Source organism: Euprymna scolopes, chromosome 27, assembly GCF_053919585.1.
Source record: "Euprymna scolopes isolate OS-2025 chromosome 27, ASM5391958v1, whole genome shotgun sequence".
In the NCBI taxonomy this organism is placed as follows: domain Eukaryota; kingdom Metazoa; phylum Mollusca; class Cephalopoda; order Sepiida; family Sepiolidae; genus Euprymna; species Euprymna scolopes.
In genome coordinates, this window is record NC_136508.1 from 96,200,325 (window position 1) to 96,222,038 (window position 21,714).

Below are 21,714 nucleotides of genomic sequence, written 5' to 3' on the forward strand. Positions count from 1 at the left end.
TTTTCGACCTCCATTGGTCATCCTCAGGCGAGTAGTAAAAAATAAAAAATGAAAGTAGCGAGATGAAATGAAAAGACGATTAAAAGACGATTAAAATCACTAAATTACTCAAAAGCACTTGTTTCGTTTGGAGTCTGGTTAATCGTTGGTTTATTAATGTGGATTAACAATGCCTCAAAGGCAGAACCTATTAGCTTGGCCACTCTTTTTTGAATTTTGTCTAGGAGTGAGAGACTAGTAGCAGATGCACCAGTTCAAATGTGGCAACAATACTCCAAGTATGGACAAATGTGGCCTTGTAGCCTTGTACTATCAGGTGTAAATATCTTTTTAGCACGTTAGAGAGAGCCAATCTTCTTCATAGCAGTCTTGGCAATGCCCTTGATATAGTCATGTTCCCTGTGAAAATTAAATCAAGAAGTTTGAACAAAGAGCTTACAGGTAATGTATCATTAGCCATGGCCATCGGTGGCTGAGAAGGTTTCTTGTAATTTTGTAAGGAAAGAAGCTTAATCTTGATAGCATTGAATGATACCATCCGTTTATGTCCCCATTGCACTACAAACTAGAGGTCTTCTAAGGTTTCAATCATTTCTTTAGATATTTGTTCATTCATTTTCCCTTTGTAGCTGTTATAGAACATGCTATCATCAGCAAATATACCCACCTCAGAGACAATTTTATCAGGGAGGTCATTTATGAATAAGAGAGGAATAATAAAGGTCCAAGGATCAACTCCTGAGGCACACTGGCATTTATATCATGTTTTGAAGTACAAAGATTATTATGTTGCAATCTGTAGGGAAGAAATTCTCTGGTAACATACACCACAGGTTCGATGTTTCTCGAAATAAACACTGTTTATGGGCATCCAGATGGGTTAGTAACAGGGGAGGGGGAATTATTTTCAGTTGTGGTTGAAGACTAGTTATTCCAAATGTTTTCAAGAAACAAAACTCAATCAGAAATTTTTATGGAAATTACGATAGAGCAGAGAAAGACTAATAGCCTCTGTTTTGTGAGAATAGAAATAAGAGAACAGAAGTAAATTCACACATTTCTCATTATGACAGACCAGAGATTAGATTAGCTGAAATGTGTAAATAACAGTCACGCTGAGAAGAACTGTCATAATAATTAAAATGTAGGAACTCGCAATTTCATGAATGTAGAAAAGATTTACTGCCAAACGATCCCCCTACTTTTGTTTTTATCAAATTAAATTTTCATTCTATTGAAGCTGTTAGATACCAAAAATGGTTGCTAGTTTAGTCCAATTTTTCAAGATATAACAGCATTTTTTTTTTTATTACATTTTCACCTCAAACAAGGCACATTGCCACTTTGGTGTAGGGGGCTACTATCAGGGGCAACAACTACTGGGGGACTATGTAGGGATTTAGTATTCTACCAGTGATACTGTATGATCTAATCTTCCTGAGGAGACCCTCATGCCATACCCTGTCAAAAGCCTTAGATATATCTAGAACTACCGCTCTGCCCTCCCCTACTTTGTCCAGTGAATGGTATATACGTTCAGAGATTACAGTTAGGATGTTTGCTGTGGAACGGGCTTGTCTAAATCCATATTGTTACTATCAGGGGGAAACAACTACTGGGGTACTATGTAGGGATTTGGGCAGCAAGATGTTGGTTCACGTTGCACTTGAACTTCTGCATGTCAGTACAGTTGGGGAAGCAGTGATAAAATGACTACTTAGGAATGAATATTGTAACAAGATAAAATGACTGCTTAGGAATGAAATTTCTGATTGGTTGAAATATTGTAGCAAGATAAAATGACTGTTAGGAATGAAATTTCTGATTGGTTGAAATATTGTAGCAAGATAAAATGACTGCTTAGGAATGAAATTTCTGATTGGTTGAAATATTGTAGCAAGATAAAATGACTGCTTAGGAATGAAATTTCTGATTGGCTAAAATATTGTAGCAAGATAAAATGACTGCTTAGGAATGAAATTTCTGATTGGTTGAAATATTGTAGCAAGATAAAATGACTGCTTAGGAATGAAATTTCTGATTGGTTGAAATATTGTAGCAAGATAAAATGACTGTTAGGAATGAAATTTCTGATTGGTTGAAATATTGTAGCAAGATAAAATGACTGCTTAGGAATGAAATTTCTGATTGGTTGAAATATTGTAGCAAGATAAAATGACTGCTTAGGAATGAAATTTCTCATTGGCTGAAATATTGTAGCAAAATAAAATGACTGCTTAGGAATGAAATTTGACAATGTGTTAAATACATTTGCATATGGATAATTTGATTTTCCTATTAATAAATATCTGTCAACTTAGTATATCTTCATTTCTGTTTTATTTTTAGATGGATAATATCTGTTCAAAGATTGAGTATAAATTTCATTCAAACTAACTTAGTATTCTTTGAGAAATACAAAAAAAAAACAACAAAAAAACAATGTACCAAATATTTTTGGTTTTCACTGTATATAAGGAAAGTTTCAAAAATGTACTCGCACTTTTAACTGTTATCAGCATTGGACAATAATAGGCATCAATTTAAACATTTGCAAATATGATTCAATTACATTTGTCTTCTGTATTCGAAGCTATTGCATTTCACTATTTTTTTGTTTTTTGAGACGCCCTGTATATTTATACATAAATAAAATAATTATGTTATCACAGAGTAAATTTTTAACAAAGCAAAACTTATCAAGATAAGAAAAGCTCAACACTATCAAGGAGATCAAAAACTAATATTAAATGAAAGATGAGGAATAACGGTTATATATAACTTTATTATATCAAGGAATAAGAAAACGTTAAGGGGAAATGTAAGAAAAAAACCTCTAAGCCATGGCATTTTGAAGCTAAATGCTTCTCATTAGCTTTTCTATGCTTCTGTGAGAAGCATTTATCTTCGAAATGCCATGACCTAAAGAGATTTCCCCTTAACCTTTCCTTATTGTTTTGATGATATAATAAAGTTATAACTTTTATTTCTTATCTTTTATTTAACTATATTATATATATATATAAAATTTATTTATACAAACATTAATGGCTGCATATGTGCATACATGTTTCTGTAATCACCCGCGTTGGGGGATTACATCTTCAGGTGAAGAATTACCGTCGAGAACTTGGCCTGAAGACGTAATCCCCCAACGCGGGCGATTACAGAAATATATATGCACATATGTAGCCATCAATTTTTGTATAAATAAATTTAATATACCTGCTCTGTTCACTCATTGAGCACTCTTTGGTAGACACATGTTTCATTGGATGTACTTCTAGGAAACTAAACTCTACTGGCTATATATATATATATATAGCTTTAAGTAAAAGAGAAAAGAGAAAGATCAATTCCACAAAAGGAGACTTATCCGGATAATGCCAAGCTCAACAATAATTATTGGAGTTTATGCAATAGGACAACAAGAGAATGAAACGAAGACACAAATCTATATATAGGTAGATATAGAATGGATCATTTATTGAATAATGGAATACAGGCAAACTCTGGAGGATAGAAGGGACTCTTTATGCCAGGGCATTTCAAAGCCTAACGCTTCTCATCAGAAGAGTAGAGAAGGTGCTAGGTAGCATGGTGGGGATGCGGCGTCCAGCCTAAGGTTCGTTAGGGATGAAAAATATTAAGAGGAATTATAGATTGTTGGGGGGGAAGCTTTACTGAATTCTAAATAAATAAGGAAAAGCTTATTATATATATTATGATATATAAGAATATAAATTATCTTTAACATAGTATTGAGATTAAGTGGTATATGTGTTATGGTTGAATAGGGGGTGTATTGCTGCTGTGCGGTAATTTATTTTAACGGTTTACGGGGTGTCTATTTTCTATGGAGCGGGTCATTTTTATTAATTTGGTGGTGGTAGTGTAATTTTTTTTTGGGGGGGGGCGGTATGTAAGATTGTAAAACTGAAAGGTACTATGCGGCAATATATTTATAAGTTTCTACTCTTATGATATAGGGAGTATGATCATAAGGGGGCGGTTGGAGATTAGTGTGGCAATGACTATGAGTGCGTATAACTTGATGTAAAAGGTTAAGTATACATATTGATGTTAAAATGGGGGAGTAAGAAAACCATAGCCACTTATGAGAGTGGTAAAAATATACCAAATAATAGTAGGGTAATTATAATAGTACGGAAGATAATAGTAATGACAATTATTATAATAGTAGTAACAGTAAAGTTGGACATAAATTAGATGTAAAATTAAATATGAAAAAAAAAAAATAATATTAAGAAAAATGGAATAAAATAAGTAAAATAAAAATAAATGCAAAATTAAAAGTAAACATTAAATTTAAACATTAAATATAATGTTACCAATAGTTGTGATAAAATTAAATTCCCAATTACTGTTAATGACAGTCAAGATTGAGATAATAGTTGCAATTATGGTGCAATTACAGGAGTGATAATAAGGATATCAATTTTAATGAAGATTATAATTATAATAATGATGATAAAAGCAGTAATAATAATAATAATAATAGCGTAAAAAACAATGCAGTAATAATAATGATAATGCTTCTACCACCACCTCCAAACATCACCACAACCATTACCAATAATAATAATGTAAGTACTGTTAATATGAAATTATTAGGGGTGCGTAAAAGAAAAGGATACAGACTGGTGGGAGGGGGGTTAAAATAGCAGGAAATGGGGTTTAGGGGTGAAGGGTGAGTGGACTCGTATAAATAAAGTAAAATATAGAGTATATATATATATACTCTATATATATATATATATATATATACACATACATATATCCGTATTAAAAAAAAAAAAAAATGGATGTATAATAAGCCGGGAAAGTGTAAATGCTCGGTGAACAAAGGCCCGTGGGTTTAAATTAAAGGATTGCTTCACTGGGAACGGTAAATTTCAAGCGTCCACTTAAAATATATATATAATCTCACACACACAAAAATGACTGGTTCTTTATAAATGGAAACCTTGATTCCTTTAAGGAATTGATTTCTATGGAAAAATGCACGTAAAAGGGTTTGGATTTTTTGCTTCAGGATTTATTTTTTTCTGGGAGTGATTTGTTGGTCTTCTGATGAGCTGTGTGAATGAAAGATTCTGGTAATTATATATCTATTGATGGTTGTTCATTTCTGCATGAAACAATTGTCAAGTTACTTATAATTATTTTGCAATTGAGCAAGAGAAAATAAAGACTTAGTCATTGCAAGTTAACATACCACTGTTTGCTTTATATATATATATATATATATATATATATTATATATATATATATATAGACACACACACACATACACGGTGTAAGCAAAATCAAGACTTCAAAACAAGGTGTTGATGGCAACAAGAAGTGTATTGTATGTTACAATTGTTTCAATGTCCAGTTCGACAATTTCAAGCATTATATCGTTTGAAATTTTTCAAAAACCAGCATTTCTTCAGACTTTATGAATAAACACACTTTTGGCAACGTAGCATTTTTTGAAGAGAAAGAAAAAAGGGGGGAAATCCTTAATGGGAAAAGCATGCGAGAAACATTTACCTTGGTTGTGGTTATGGAAAATATTTTTCCCCTTTTCTTTTTCTTCAAAAAAATGCTCCATTGCCAAAAGTGTGTTTATTCATAAAGTCTGAAGAAATGCTGGTTTTTGAAAATTTTCAAACGATATAATGCTTGAAATTGTCAAACTTGACATTGAAACAATTGTAACGTAAAATGAAATACACTTTTTGTTGCCATCAACACCTTGTTTTGAAGTCTTGTTTTTGCACACACAGTATATTAATGCTCAATTATGAAATGTGATAATTTTGTAGCTTACTCCTTAAGTCAACCATTTTTGGTTTAAAACCCATTGGTATATGAAAATTTACTGAATTACACGAAGTCAGTATATTACATATAAGTCTATATATATATATATAGATATGATGTAGTCAGTTCATACTCATTTCATTATATTATTCTCCAGCCAGTTTTGTGGCAACAAGATTTTTACCATAAACTTCAATTTCAATTGTTTTGATAAGTTATTTTTTACTATCGATCACTCTCACGATATGTTGTTTCACTAACCCCTCACAATTTTTCTATATGGTATCTATCACTCTCGCTTCTATCACTATTAACTGTCAAAAGTAATAAAGAAAGAAAATAAATAAAGGGATAGTAATAGGGAATCATAAACGAAAGGCAATCGTACTATTTCTCTTGGAGAAAAAGAAAGAGAAATAGATACATAGCAAACAGAAAAACTAATTTTGTCTCTTTTTATGCTTTATATTTACCTGGTTTTGCAAACTCACTTTTTCCTTTACCGAAACTTTATAGATCAATAGGTGACCCAACAAGCCTTTCCTAGAAAACAAATAATATATTCTTTTTAATCGCTTGACATTGTCGTTCCTTAAAACAGCACCGAAACCGATTCATGAGGGTTTGTCAATATCAAAGTTAAGTGGTTCCGGTTTACACTCATTTTAAGTGGTTCAATGATATCGGAAATTCATAAGTTCAGTTCCTAGTCATAGTACTACAAAACAAAAAATAATTCATGAACACATGTCATGGCCCCATTTACATCTCGGCACTTCGAACATACAAAACTGGAAATTATTCCTTCCACAGCTTCAGCGCAGGTGACAAAGACATAATTTTGTTTCCCTTCACACATCTCTCTTTTGCCAACCAATCAGACAACTTACATTAAAACAGCAACTGGCAGGCGTTTTTGCCACTGAGAATACTCTGGAGTTTCTCGTCATCAGGTGACTGAGGTTCAACATGATAAACAGCAGAAACGATCACGAGTCAACTGAAGCAACTATAAGACAGATAACTAGAGGCGACTCAGCATCTCACAAACGCATCTATGGTGACCGAAAGGAGAAGCTTAACTGTGTAGCGGAGACATAATTAAACAAAAAGGAACAGGTGACACTTAGCTGTCTGTGAAGTAGTCACTACCCGGAATTAAAATACTGATTTGCAAAGATCAACCAGGCAGTTGACAACATCTGTAGGAAGTGCGGCATAGGCGAGAAGACGGCAGAGTATGCCATCTACAATTGTCCTCAATTCCACTGTTCTCCAGCTGAACCACAACCTCTGGACACCATCTTGGTAGATCCTGTCCTCATTCTAACCATCTGAAAGAAGTGGACCTGCACATCAGATCTTCCTGAGGTGTCCAGACCAACTACAAATCCGTCTTGTTGCTAAACTAGAACAAGTAGCAACAGGAGCATTATGATGAAAAGATGGAAGTCAGTTTGTGAAAGTCGATTAGGACACTGAAGATAGATGAGAACTCACATGTGAAGAAAATATTTGAATGGTGAAACTATTAAGCTTATTCAAAAATTTTGTCATCTGGATGATACCACTGGAGCACAAGGGGGCTCTGGTGCAAATGCGATTTCAAGAATTCGTAATGTGAGGTGCAAGTTCAGGGAATTTTGCAATCACTAACCAGAAGAACATTACGATTATTAACCAAGAGACGAGACCATCAGGAAAGTGCATGCAGCCAAATGAAGAATGGAAGTAAAACTTGCATGGAGAGAAATGATATTAGAATGTCATGGATATATGAGAGTCTTACAGACAGATTTAGATCTGATAACCTCAGAGGAAGATTAAATCTGGTCAGACTTCGATGGTATAGATGAAAGTTCTACAGTTAATAGATGTAGAATAATTGAAGTAGCAGGTACAGTTCACAGGGGAAGACCAATCACAATGAGAGAGGAAGTGATAAAACTAGACTTGTGGGCAAGAGGGATAAATAAAGGTCTGGCCAGAGATAGGTTAGTTTGAAAGTCAATTTCTAAAAGCTGCCCAACATGTAAAATAGACATTAAAACCAAACAGAAGATATTTGTCAGTAAATAAAAGTTACCAATGATTGAAGTTTTGTTAAATCAACTACTTAAGATGAACATCTTATTTGCACTACAGATTAAAATCGTACATTCATTTATGACAGATGGTGCAAATTTAGAACTGGCTCGTGTCTCCAACACACAAGGTCGGATGTAGACGTTGTACTAATTCGCCTGAATGAAAAGTTGTCCTGAAAAAGATCATTTGTCTTGAAAAGGATGGAAACATTTTCATGTGAGAAAGACGGTGTAATCTCCAAAGACCTTAGTAGAATTGATACCTGAATATATAGTTAGTTGTGCGACTTAAAACTAAATGTTAAGGTAAGTTTTTGTAAACATTAGTCTGTAACATCGCGAAAAAGCGACGATAAGAAATTATAATTGATTTCAAACAATCCGTGCTCATAATGTGTATCTAGTAAAAGGTGAGGGTATTACTACATAAAATTATGAATATGAACATGGTAGAATGGTTTATTTGGTGTAATATGCATAAAAGTAATGTTTTATGTAGATTGAGCGGCCATATTGAACAAGGTTTGACGTGTTCATTTTTTTGTATGAATGTGTGTACTATTATTAGATCTATGACAACAGCATATTCTTTTCATTGTTTTTACACTCGAGTATATATCCGACACAGACACAATCAACCGAGAACCACATCACTCTACATAAAAACATATAAGATATCAATGCATATATGCCTGAGAGTCAAAACAAGGGAAAGAATATGCTGTTGTCATAGTCCTAGTAATAATAGAATTTTATGGTTAATGGGAATAGTCGGAATTTTAGGAGAAATTATTATTTTTGAATAGTGAAGCGTAAGTGTTGTTGTATGTGTATGAGTGTTTCATCCAGTCAAGAAGAGTGTAAGAGCAATATAGTTATAATCTTTCAATAATTACCCGGTGGTGACATGGTCAATAAGAGAACTTTGTTTTAGAGGGGAAAACATGGACTACTTCGTCTAAACGTCTTGGCAATCATGATGATACCACTTGTAGGAAATAAAGATTTTATTATAACGAATAAATGTGTATGTAATGGCGTTTGAAAGTTACATAAGATGGTAGATAATAGTTTAGACATAATAAATTTGTAGGTGGCATTTTTTATTGCAAACCTACCATAATTTGGTCCAGAAGGGAATTTTTGTAATCAGTTTATTATATAGTAGATAGGTAGAAGTAGATGAAATAAAGCAAAAGGGTTAGTTCTTAGATTGGATGGGAGAAACAAAATATCCCCAGTAAACACGTGGACAGTCTATTTCGATATAACAATAAAAACAATGTTAACAATAATAATAACAAAAACAACAACAGCAATAACAATAATAACAACAACAACAATCAATAATAATAATAATATTTCATCTACTTCTACCTATCAAGGAGCGAGAGACTAGTAGCAGATGCACCAGCCCAGATGTGACAGCAATACTCCATACATGGGCGAATGGTGGCCTTATAGAGGTACAGGATACTTTCGGGTGTTAGTAGTTTTCTAGCACGGTAGAGAGAGCCCACCTTTCTTGCAGCGGCCCTGGCAATGCCTTCAATGTAATTGTTCCAGCTCATGTTTTCTGTGAACGTTAGGCCAAGGAGTTTGAAAGATTTACTCTCAGATAAAGAGTCGTTGGCCATTGCTATAGGTGGTAGAGAGGGTTTCTTGTAATTACTGAATGAAACTAGTTTAGTCTTGGCAGCATTGAACGCGACCAACCACTTTTGTCCCCATTCCACTACAGATTGGAGGTCTTCCTCTAGTGTTTCTGCCATTTCTTTAGAAATGTGTTCGTTCGTCTTCCTGTCGTGCCTGCCAACGAGTGTAGTGTCATCAGCATATATACCCATCTCAGAGGCAATTTTGTCGGGGAGGTCATTTATGAATATCAGGAACAATAGAGGTCCAAGGATAGAACCCTGGGGCACCCCCGCATTTATATCATTGTTTAGATGTACGACCGTCAAGGACAACCTGGATTTTTCTCTTATCTAAGAAGGATTTAATCATGCTAAGTATTCTACCAGTGATACCGTATGATCTAATTTTCCTGAGGAGACCCTCATGCCATACACTGTCAAAAGCCTTAGATATATCTAGAGCTTCCGCTCTGCCCTCCCCCGCTTTGTCCAGTGAATGGTATATACGTTCAGAGATCACAGTTAGGATGTCTGCTGTGGAACGGGCTTGTCTAAATCCATATTGTTTGTCAGTCAGAAGTTTAGCATCTGTAGGATGATGGACTAGAGCATGGTTAATTAAGGTCTCAAATATTTTGGCAAAAAAGTGGGAGGAGGCTAATGGGGCGATAATTTGATGGGTCAGTCCTTTCGCCAGAATTCTTGAATACTGGTACAACAGAAGCAGTTTTCCAACAGCCCGGAAAGCAAGCTTCCTTAAGGCATTTGTTGTAGAGTTTGGAGAGAACTGGAGCTACTTCGGCTGAGCACTTTTTTAATAGTACAGCTGGGATAAGATCGGGTCCACATGCTTTTGACGTGTCAAGGTTTTTTATGATAGCATGCACCTGAGCAGGGGTGGTTTTCAGATTGTCTAGCGTGGCGTCTGTCCGCATAGGAAAGTCAGGTAGGGGGTGGTTGGAAGGGTCCAGCGTGAAGTTTGAAGCAAACCGACTGGCAAGCATGTTAGCCTTGTCGGTTGCTGAGGAGACAACCTTGTGATTATTGTTTAGTGGTGGAATTGTTGATTGCCCATTATTTACTACACTGTTGTAGATTTTCCAGAAATCTCGAGTTCCTAGTTTTTGTGCTTCGATGCGCTTTTTAGTGGTTTCTATAAATTCTCTCTTAGCTGTCGCTTTCTTTCTTAACGTTATTTCTAGCTTCTATATACTTCAGTCTATTTGAACTGGACTTATGTCGGTTTAACCTATGGTATGCATGCTGCTTTTGAGCAATGGCAGTTGCACAAGTCGCCGTAAACCATTGGGGAGAGTGGGGCTTACTATAAAATTTCCGCATGAGAACATGCGCTTCGATTGCAGTTTTGAACCAGTCAGTGGTCTCGTTAGCACACTGTTCAGAAGGGAGAGAAAAAATATTTCTCCATGGGGCATCTCTGATTAGTTCCCTGATGGCTTCCCAGTCAGCCTTTTTATAATATCTCGTTGTTTTGAGCACTAGCTCTTCAGTTTTGGCTCTAGAGTTTAGGGCGATTTCAACCATTATCACTGCATGATCAGCGTTCCCGAGTGGGCTGTGGGCCTTCGTTATGCAGTCATCGGGAACTGTGGTCAAAAACAGATCTAGAAGTGATGCGTGTTCTTCCTGGTCAGGGAAACGGATTGGAAACGTAACAATTTGTGATAGGGAGTGAGATATAGTGAAGCTATGAGTTGTGCTGCCCGCTGCATCTGTGTAAGTAGAGAATCCAAGCCAGTTTTTGTGGTGGACATTAAAGTCACCAAATTCATGTAGTCAAAAGAGAATGAATAGTATTTTATTTTGCATATTATTTACCAAATTTCTATAACCAGGCCGAGTTCACACTGAATCTCGTACATTTTTTTTGTAATTGTATCTTGTGTAGTATCTGACTTTTAGCAAAAATAGGTGGCTGGCCTATTACGAAAAATATATTTACTTTCGTTTTATTTCATTTCAGTAAGAAAGATAACGAAATAGTAAAACAAAGCAGGGTAAAATAAGTATGCATGGAAAAAATAACATTTGCATGTACACATGGAAAAAATAAAAGAATTTACAATTTATTGCATTTTAGTAAGAAAGATAACAAAATAATGTGTTCTTACTAAAATACTAACAGGGGAAATATATTTTTTCTGGTAATAATCAAAAAATAAATTTCGTTTTCGAATTCTGGTTCGGTGTTTAAGTTTGATGAACGCGGACGATTTTTTAGCGGTGATTTGGCCAGGGTATTCCGATAGCCACATTTACCTAATTTTTTTTTTTTTTTTTTTTTCATATAGAAAAGAAAACTTGAAACATGAAAAATGTTATATTTATAAAAGGGGATTAAGTGCACAATAATTAACAGGTGAGAATTAAATAATAATAATAATAATAATTTATAGCAAACGCAGTAGAATTAAATTCTCGACTGCTAATGATTCTGCATTTTTACCTAAAAACCCTTCTATCATTATTTTATAATAGTACTGGGCATTTTTATTAAAATCCGATTAGTTTACGAGTTCAAAACCATTTCCCACGAAGCCCCATTTTAACGTGAGAAAAACATTCACCACTACCACTCTACCGTCATTGTTCAATTGACGATTACCATATGATGATCTGAGCTCGTATAGAAGACTCACAAACTGCAAAAGATATTTGATTGTTGTTAGGAAAAGGACATTTTAAAAATAAACAAGCAGTTTTATTAATAAGTGCGTAACAACTTTTCCTCCCTTTCTGGCGGTCACTGACAAGTCAGACAAGGCGGTTCTGAGCGGCCTGGGTCAGGAAGTGTTGAAATAACAATATTTATCAGGTGAAACTGGTCTGTTCGTAACGTCGTTAAAATTGATACAAAGGGTAAACGTTAAGATAGGCGACATAAATTATTTAAAGGAAACACAGCTAGGAAATTAGTTAAAACTATTTGTAACCTATTTCCATATTTTTTTTTTTTTTTCGTATATATATTTATTAGAATAAATAAAAAAAGGCCCCTTTTTTAGTTACCGTAGAATATTGGTCGTCAGCAGAATAATTCGTGGTCGAAATGGTTGATCACGGAATTTTACTCACAACTTATAATCTTGCTAAATATTAAAACCTTTAGTTGAAAAAAATAATAAAACGCAAATAGATCATAAATGGATGCTTCTACAGAATTTGAACTGAAACAATTTTTTTGTTGAACTAAGTCTAAAACTTAGTAAATGTTTACTTTAACTACAACAGAACACCGACCAATAAAATTTGGTTCTTTATAAGTTTTCGGAGTCGCTGACAACGAATCTGATATTCAAACCCGTCGCAAATTTACCGTTTCCATGGTATTAACCCCTGAACCCTCGCACTATTTTGTGCCAACTCACCAGTGGCGGTGGCGAGTCGCCGAGTCTCACCACCGCCATCGTTTATGCTATTCTTACATGATGCGTTCGCGCATGGACGCGCGTAGTAAGGTGACTAGTCACATCGCGAAATAATTTTCACTTTATTTGAGCTTTAAAAAATGTTGAAATTTTTATCAACCTACATTTATTTTGTTTAGTTTTCTTAACACGAAATATAAGGGGGAGGGGGTATAACACAAAAGAAAAATATTTAACGAAACCTTTTATTATGTAAGTTTATTTAATAATGAATAAACATTGAAAATTACAGGAAAATATGACGATTATTTGATTTTTGCTAGATTTTTAAAACATGTCTACGGCTTCAAAAACACCACTACATAGCAACGTTGTTTTAAAACGTCGATAATGTAAACATCATTTTTGTCTCGCATTTTCATTATTTTTGTATGCTGTAAATTTTTTTTTTTAAATAATAGTTTATTTGAAGCTTCTTTTAAATGATAAAAAAAGTTAGGATGATAATATTAAATTAAATTATAGTTATATACAGTAGTGGGGGTTAAAACTGTGGCGCGCGTTGGAGGTGCCTACAATTTGTTATAGATATTTGTTTTTGACAATTTTTTCGTACCTCTGTGTATACTGTATTGTAATATAAATCCGAATTTTGTTCATCATTGTTTATTGAATATGGCGGATCAAGACAACATCTAGCTTCCTCATAAAATTTGATTTGAGTTAAACTACTTGATCAATTTTCGTTCCCTGACATGTAGGTACATCAATACATCAGAGTTTTCTGTATTTTATGCATTTATTTTGGCGGACCTGAATGAGCTTCGCCCTCTCCCCCCGAACCTGGACGAGCTTTCCCCCCTTGCTGTAAAATTAATTCTTTTTCACGATTTTTATTTTATTTTTTTTTTTTTTTTTTTCTGCGGGTTATCGTCGATAAGACTTATATTAGCAGGATTTTTTTTTAACTTAATGACTTTTAATATGGTGGGGTCACTTTTCAATTGTAACGTTGTAATAAATTGATATCCCATTTTGTGGTCAATCAGCAACTCTTCTTATTAAGGTTTCACGTGTGTGTGTAAAATGAAATAATTCAAATATTTTTGTAAAAAAATAAAAAGGTGCTCATGAATTTTTGGTATCCAGGTTAAATTCAAACGTAAAAGTCATTAAATAAATTTAAAAAATAAAAATAAAAAATTCTGCTACTATGAAAGTTAAGTCTGTTGTCGATAATTCACAAAAATTTTTAAAAAACATAAAAAGGAATTAATTTTGCGGCAGGGGGGAAAGCTCATAAAGGTCCGAGGGATAAAGCTCGTTCGGGTCGCTTTTATTTATTTATTTTGGTACTCATGCAGAGAGTGATCCGTGCTGAAATAATAACGTTATTATTTTAAAAGCCATTCTTAACATGGGGAGGGGAGGGTGTTTTGTACCTATTCTGTACCTTACAATTGAATAAAAAAAATATAAAAAACTTTAATTAAACTTGGGGTGCTTCTTCTACACTTTATTGCCGAAATTGGAGACGCCATTTTATTTCACGCACTTGCTGTCCAAATCCAAGGGAGAAATCATTATATTATAAAATATGGCCGAAGCATAAAATAAACAAAAACAAAAAAAAATTAAACTGGCGAACGATTCCTTCTGGAAAGGGAAAGAATAAATTTAGGTATTATTATACAAACACCGTGACAGCGTTAGGGTTAGGGTTAGGGTTTAGGGTTAGGGTTAATTCGCTGTCACGGTGTTTGTATAAATTTACCGTGTTTTTCAAATTATATTTTGATAAATGTTTATGCAATAAATGTTTTGGTTTTCAAATAGCGCTCCTCCTCGCTCAGTTTAAACCATTATATGTCATTTCTTAAAAAAAAAAAAAAAAAAAAACTTTATTTACTTTTTTTCATAATTCTTTTCGGAAGTTTAATTTTTTTGTTATTTATTTCATGCTTCGGCCATAATTTGATATGATTTCTTCCCTAAGTTTGGACAGCAGGTGCGTGAAATAAAATGGCGTCTCGAAGTTCGGCAATAAAGTGTAGAAGCACCAAACTTGGAAATACGATTTTAAAAAATAGCGCGGATCACTCTCTGCATTTTAGCGCCTTATTTTTTTTTTTTAAATTAAGTTGAATTCTGGACTTGCACCATTTCAATTATAAAATTTTATCTTACTTTTTTTTTTTGTACCTATTTACTATGCCTCCCCACGGGACAGAGTTAGACACCAGGGTCGTTTTTTGTAGTTGATGTTTTGTTTATGACTGTTTGGTACAAGAAACGGTCTACTTGATGGCGGCTTGCGCTTACGATTATCAATTCGGGATAGCCGTCACCAAGTGATCATCTTCGTCTTAACCCACGACCTACGTAAATATATTTACGTAGATCGTGCTTAACCACAATAGTCTTATTACATACCTACTCACCCGAGTAAAATAAAACGAACGGTAATTTTTTCACGTGTGGGAATAATATCCGTCCTCCCCCAAGAAGGTGGCGACTGGCGCTCTTCATATGACAAGCAAAAATTACCGCGGTCGAGAAGGATTTCTTAATGACAGAACTGTAAACTATAAATAAGGTTTTTTTTTTCAAGATCCTCAAAAGTATGGGTGAGTGGTCATTGGTCATCGTCTGTCTATTCTAATCTCCGTCCGAGCACTGTTCCTTTCATATCGCACTACATTTAAATCCCAGAGGTTTATTAATTACACGCTAATATTGAATATTTCAGCTTTAAGATAGCTGTCATTAAAGCAACATGGGTTTGTATTACTGTACACATAGATTCGAAAAAGTTGTCAAAAAACAAATATATAACAAATAAATGTTAGCAAAGGCAAGAAAAGTTACTTTTCTACCAAACTGGATAATTTTCTAATGTTTTTATTTAATGTAACATGTTTATTCAGCTCGAAAAACATGCAGTGTTTACCGATGTATTGGAAAATTCAAAATGGCGCCCGACTCTCTCTGTAACACGGTAAGTTTTGGAAAAGGTGCTATAAATATAAAACTAGACAAAATACTGTTAGAAACTCGCTCAATATATATTACCGTGACATGGGTTGACATATATTCGGTGTTTTTTAAATAATATTTTGTCTAGTTTATTATTTATAACACCTTTTCCTGAACTTACCGTGTTAAAGAGAGTGTTGGGCGCCATTTTGAATTTTCCAATACATCGGTAAACAATGTATGTTTTTCGAGCTGAATAAACATGTTACATTGAATAAAAACACGAAAAATGTATCCAGTTTGGTAGAAAAGTAACTTATCTTGCCTTTGATAATATTTATTTATTATATATTTGTTTTTTGATAACTTCGAATCTATGTGTACAGTAATACAAACCCGTTAACGTCAACGAGGAAATGAAAACACGTGGATAACGGAAACAACTATAAAAGTAAAACAAAGTTAAAAACAAAAACAATTACGATGAAAAAAAACATTTTCTTTTTAAAAATCAAACGAAACTACATTTTGTTGATTGCTAACAAAATTGAAAATCCGTCGAATTTAACATTGTCAAACGAAAACACGAAAAAAGAAAACTTTGAAACAAGACACAACTAAAGAAAAAGTTGTGAACGGAAAATCTAGACGTTTTTCGTGTCAATCGACATTATTAGAGAAGGCGGGCAAAATTATTATGAAAAAGTTTTCAGCTTATGAAAATTATTTTCGTTATTCATTTTTTTTTTTTAAAGAAAAGAAAACGTACCTTCTAAATAAATGTTAATATTCCGGTGGTCACAGTAGACTTTGTTAGTATTAAAAAAAAAAAAATGAGAGAGAGAAAGAAGGTGGTACGTGTGACGTCACGATAGTCCCCTTCCTTCTCTTTCTTTCTTTTTTTTTTTCTTTCTTTTTTATTTGCGACGCGGAAATTTGTTGGGGGCAGAGGGAAGGCTCGATTTAATGAGAGAAAGAGACAGAAGGATAGAGAGGGAGGGAAGTGAAGAAACAGTGAGGATTATAGATAGACGGATCTAGAGTGAGAGAGATAAAGAGAATAATAGATAAAGAGATATATATGTAAATAAATAAGAAATAAAGAGTGGTATAGAGAGTGTAATAGGAAGGGGGGACAGAGAAAATGTGTGTGTGTGTGTGTGTGTGTGTGTGTGTGTGTGTGTGTGTGAGAGAGAGAGAGAGAGAGAGAGAGAGAGAATAAATAAATACTGATATAGAAAGGGAGGTAGGTAGGAAGAAGTAAGTAAACTACGGAGAAGCAGAGTCTGAAGAAACCACAACAGTCCACTTTCTGTCGGAATGATTGGCGAGAACGTATCCCCGACTAGTATAGTACACAAACGCTGTCTTTTAGTCTGTCCGTTCCACCTTCTTTTTGGAAATTACTGAGCCGATCTAGCTGAAATTTTGTATGACGTTCGATGTTCGAGGTATTACTAAAGATTAAACATCACAATACATTTACTCTAGAAGTTTGGCATAAAGCAGTGAAAGCACTCATTTTAAGTCAACGGCCATAACTATTGCTCGTTTTTAATGGACTAAAAGTCGAGTATATATATAGTAACAGCCTAATCTATATATCTATAAAAGTGTGTGTGTGTGTGTGTGTGTGTGTGTGTGTGTGTGTGTGTGTGTGTACATTTCCCTGCCAAACTAGTCTGGCAATTTTCAGTCTGCAGACTCAAGATTTGACATAAGGGGTATTAAGATTTAGGAAAATCTTTTTAATCGGTTATCGGCTAGAAATTTGTCTGTTCAACGATTTGACCTTTAAAAACTCTACCAAACTCCTCCACCAATTTTGGGTCTAAACAATTGAATTTTTAGATGTAGGTTACTTGGACAAGGATCAAACTTTTTAATTCGATTTGAGTCCAAAACAATAAATGTTTAGAGGTCAAAGTTAAAAACATTTGACCTCTGCTGTCTCTACCAAATTACTCAGCCAATTCTTCGTCTAAACACTTGAAATTTTACATAAAGTGTATTCAGGCATAGGGCAAGCTTTTTAATCGGTTTTTGGCCGAAAATTTCGGTACCAAGGAGTCAAAGTTCAAAAGATTTGATCTGTGTGGTCTCTAGCAAACTATTCAGCCAATTTTGGGTTTAAATATTTGAAATTTTACATAAAGGGCATGCAGCTCGAATCGAGCAAGAGATTAGCATGAGCGAATTAAGTGTAGCTCATCAACCACAGCAAGTCGGACAAAACAGATTCGACATAACTAAACAAGTGCGACTAGTCCCAAAATTTGTAGAAAAGGAAGCTGACAATTATTTTGCGCACTTTGAGAGAACCGCCCTAAATATGAACTGGCCAAAAGAATGTTGGGCAATGCTTTTACAAACAGCATTAAGTGGTAAAGTCCAAAAGACATATGCGGCACTTCCAGCAGAAGACTGTGCCGATTATGAATTAGTAAAAGAAGCAATTCTTAAAAGTTATGAACTTGTCCCACAAGCTTATCAACAGAAGTTCAGAAACTTAAAGAAAAGCGAGGGACAGACATATGTAGAGTTCATTAAACTTAAAGAGAATTATTTCAATCGGTGGTGCAATGCCAAAAACATAGAGGGTGACTTCAACAAATTGAAACAACTCATGTTAATTGAGGAATTTCAAAACTGCATGCCCGATGACATGAGGATACACCTGACCGATAAAAAGGCTGAAACGGCAATCGATATAGCCACGTCAGCCGACAGATACGTGTTAACTCACAATAGAAGCAGGGCAAAACCACAGGGACCCATGCAGTCACAGGTCAGGGAACATTGCACAGTAAAGGCACTGTACGACAATCCACGGGTACCCATTAGAAATCCCCTCAACACAACCAACCGACCAGTACTGGTGTTACATGATAAGGGCTGTCCCCTTTTCATGTAAGTATAAAAATGGAGAATTTAGTTTCAAATGAAAATGAAATAGCAATAGACAAATTCGAACCTCGTAATTTAGTTTAGAAATAGATTACGTGTGAGAATTTAAAAATGTAAAACAAACATTTGTTTAGAATATAGATAAATATTTAAAGGAAAGAATGTGAACTATCAAGTTTGTTATGAAATTTTAAATTGAAAGAATGCAGCTTATAAGATAATTTTTTAACATATTGAATATAGGTTAAAATTCCTTTTGTAGAAATAGGAAAAGTTTTGGAAACGTATGTCGAGGATACGTGAAAGAAGGCACATGTTTTAATATGTGTATGACGTCACGGAAAATAGAAAGTTCTAGGAATAGAGAAAAAACTGTAGAGTTAGAGAAACAGTCAGTGAAGAAACTCAGAGGGAGTCAGACGTCTAGGGAGCGAGACGTCACTTCAAGGAAAATGTGAAACTTTGAATTCTTGGTGATGGAAACACGGCCGTGTGACGAAATAAACCATCAAGTGTTTTTTGTAAAGCTCGTCTTGTCTTATGATTCTTACAAAAAGGTAAAGTGGAATTATATTATATATTTGTGTTATATGTCTTTACATACACGTCTCAACATCATCATGTCCGAACTGTCTGAACACTATCCCTTCACTCCAAGAGCTTTTTTCTTCTTCTCCCATTCAACACAATTAAGGAATGAACATTTAATATATAAGAATCTCTCCTAACATGAACAATATCTCTCTAAGTCTCTCTTACAACAACATACAACACCATCTCTCTCTCGGAGTCTTACAACATCCCTCACTGTAATAAGACTCTTTCTAAGCATCCCTCTTAATAAAAAGGAAACCCCTATATAACACTGGGACGGGAAGTGAGACCCATAGTATGCTTCAACTGTGGGAAGCCGGGTCATGTAGCTGTGAAGTGCCAGGCGAAACGATTCACGGAAATGAATCAGATCATCCCAGGCAAACCACAAGGGGCGATATCTCAGGGAATGGACAAAACGTACGAACCCTTCATATCGAAAGGGTATGTCGAACGAGATAAAGAAAGTCAAGGGAAACCCATTAACATTCTCAGGGATACGGGAGCATCCCAATCCCTAGTGAAAAGAAGACAACTGCCTAAAGAAGCAACAAGAGCTGCAGGCAGAGCGACCACGATAAGGGGCATAGGAAACAGACCTATAACAATCTCATTATTTAAAGTCCACCTAGTATCAGACTGGGGCTCAGGAGAGGTCACGGTAGGCGTAATTGACGAATTATCAATGACTTGCGTAGCCATGATATTAGGTAATGACATTGTTGCGGGGAGGCCTGAAGGTGGTTAGCCAACTGACCGTGCAACTAAATATATATCAGACACAAGGACAAGGAATGAAACAACAGGACAAAGAAGAAATGACAAACTCTGGTGGTTTAGTTTAAAGACGAAGATTCGCCTTTTATTTAAACAAACGAAAGGGTGGCAAATGCAAATTTGTTCACTGGGCGATGCTGGTCCGGGATCCGTCGCCGGTGTATTCGGTAAGGGGGATGCTTGTCGGTTCGCCGTAAGCTGGAATGACGTCGGAGGAATCGGCGTGGTAACTGATGCGGGTGATTGTTTGACTTGGGTCCGACTGAGATGTTACTGATACGTTAGCCTCAGGCTATGAGAGGAACGGACGGACAATTGGCAACACTGAGTTTTCAGCATCCACTAGGTACGGACGGGCGCTCGGATCGGACTGACACTGAAGGAAGAAGTCAGTGTATGAGAGGTACAGACGAACGAATTAGCAACGCTGAGGGTTCAGCGTTCATCAAGTACGGACGGACGCTCGGATCGGACTGACACTGAAGGAAGAAGTCAGTGTATGAGAGGTACAGACGAACGAATTAGCAACACTGAGGGTTCAGTGTTCATCAAGTACGGACGGACGTTCGGATCGGACTGACACTGAAGGAAGAAGTCAGTGTATGAGAGGTACAGACGAACGAATTAGCAACACTGAGGGTTCAGTGTTCATCAAGTACGGACGGACGCTCGGATCGGACTGACACTGAAGGAAGAAGTCAGTGTATGAGAGGTACAGACGAACGAATTAGCAACACTGAGGGTTAAGTGTTCATCAAGTACGGACGGACGCTCGGATCGGACTGACACTGAAGGAAGAAGTCAGTGTATGAGAGGTACAGACGAACGAATTAGCAACGCTGAGGGTTCAGCGTTCATCAAGTACGGACGGACGCTCGGATCGGACTGACACTGAAGGAAGAAGTCAGTGTATGAAAGGTACAGACGACATGGAGGCCAGAGTCGTGGTGATGATGTGGACTTCTACGGCGTGGAGACCGGAGCCACTGTAGTGGTAGTGGACTTCTACGGCGTGGAGACCGGAGCCACTGTAGTGGTGGTGGACTGGACTGCTACAGTGGTGAGACTGGAGTCACAGTGATTGCGCGAGCGTCGAACGGTTAGGGAACCGTGAGCAAGTGCAGAGCTTTGCCGAAAAAACCAAGCCATTTATTTAGTGTTCTGCCCCGGACCTGGCATTATCTACTGCCAGGCCCTCATTTGGGGTCCAGAGACACTTAGGCATGAAGCCAGTAGGGGGAAAGGGGGGGTCGAGGGTCATTCTAAACTATGCTAGGTCTTTGAAGACTTTATTAAAATTCCTATGCTAAGACACTATTTTTTATATTATCATTCTTACCATGGAGTTTATCTACTTAAAATCTCCCCAGCGTATGGCGTTGGCGTTTTTAACTGAAAGAAATAAATGTTTTTATTCAACAAAACAAAATCATATGTACAAACAAAAAGAAAATATGATTTTTGGAAATAAAATTTTTTTCCTAAAAATGAGGGATGAGATGATGGGGAGGGGGG

General features: G+C 35.6%; 1 protein-coding gene across 1 annotated transcript in view; it reads right to left on the reverse strand.

Moving 5' to 3' along the window:
- The window catches only part of LOC145248747 (uncharacterized), a 199,072-nt gene extending 182,231 nt beyond the window's left edge, over nt 1-16,841 (reverse strand). The window contains exon 1 of the mRNA XM_080110392.1: nt 16,691-16,841. The gene's annotated coding sequence lies outside the window, so the exon portion shown is untranslated. The remainder of the gene's footprint in view (nt 1-16,690) is intronic.
- Between the last annotated feature and the right edge of the window lie 4,873 nt (nt 16,842-21,714).